The sequence below is a fragment of the Dendroctonus ponderosae genome, unplaced genomic scaffold (assembly GCF_020466585.1).
Source record: "Dendroctonus ponderosae isolate FM_Combo_2020 unplaced genomic scaffold, Dpon_F_20191213v2 Dpon_F_20191213_2, whole genome shotgun sequence".
NCBI lineage: Eukaryota > Metazoa > Arthropoda > Insecta > Coleoptera > Curculionidae > Dendroctonus > Dendroctonus ponderosae.
The window spans coordinates 13,427,872-13,429,204 of NW_026018165.1; the positions used below are offsets into that span (position 1 = coordinate 13,427,872).

General features: G+C 35.2%; 1 protein-coding gene across 1 annotated transcript in view; it reads right to left on the reverse strand.

Annotated features, from left to right (window-relative positions):
• The window catches only part of LOC109544603 (protein yellow), a 12,859-nt gene that overhangs the window by 2,636 nt on the left and 8,890 nt on the right, over positions 1-1,333 (reverse strand). The window lies entirely within an intron of this gene.

Consider the following 1,333-nt stretch of genomic DNA (forward strand, 5'->3'; position numbering starts at 1 on the left):
AAAGTGAAATTTGAATATCAGACACTTAGGTGCAAGATTATGCCAAAATTCCATGTTTTCCGTCCCGTTTTTGCTCATTTCTCGGAGGCAAAATGAGCGAGAACGCTCATTTCTACATCATTCTAGAGAGAAATAAATGGCCTTTTTAGAAAGTGAACCATCGATAAGGAAATGTTGGCAGTTTTCTGTTTCTCAAGTTTCTCAAGAACCATTCGAGCCAGAGAATTCGTTTTGGCATCGTTGGATAGATAATTGAATGGGGGGGGCATGACCCCCATAACCCCCCCCCTGGATCCGCCCTTGAATAGTTAGTGGTTTAGTAGAGTAAAACCATTTAAACTAAAATCAACTAAATGCCTGAAAAACTCGATTTTAATATAAATGAACAGATCGCAGAATAACAATGCAAAGGGGTGATAAAATAATTTATGCTTGATCGTGCTACTTTTAAGGGTATTTTTTGCAAATAGACCATTTCTTTATCGAAGAAACACTGCGTATTGATTTTCTCGAAAATGTTTTACGGTCGTTTTGAAACGTTCACATTACCGCGATTGCATCGGCATAATTTTTGCGTGATAGAACGCCATATGCACCCCATTCTTGAGCCGTTTGGTGAAATAATTTGTTGCGTGCTGCAGTCAGACTTCAACCGAATTGAAGTTGTTTAATAGTAATCTCGACTGCCCTTTATCCCCGTAACTAAAGAGTTACCTTAACCTGAGGTTTAAGCTAAATTAACACGAGCTTTTTTAGGTTTTTTTCGGAAAGAAAACGATTTTTTTAATAAATAGGCAATTTCGAAAATCTGTTGCCATTTTTCCGAAAATAGGCATAAAAATGTTTTCAATAACACTCGAGCGTATGCAATTTTCACAAAAATCTTCAGTTTTCTCTTTTTTTCTCATCAAAATTATAGGAACTTGTGTGGACACACACTGGTGCAGAAAAAAAATTGTATAGTATAAGTAGGTTTTTCATGCAACTTGTATTTACATAAATTGCCAGAAAAGCCAATTTTTGGCAGTAATAAATCTATTTCTGAGTCAACTGAAAGTTGACTAACCGTTGCAACCATCACAGAATCCGCGATTGAAAATTACAGATAAAAATTCGGTGTTTCTTCAGTCTATCTAATCATAAATTGACTGAATATTTGGACCGATCACAAATTAATTTGCAATTTTTCATCTGCATTTTTGCGCGAAAAATAGGACCATTTTCTCTTACCAAAATGAACTGTTAGTGATTAGTTTCATATACAATACAACGTCTTTGAAATATGCAGATAAATTTAAATTGTTCGCATGCCACAAAAGGCCATTTTTGAACT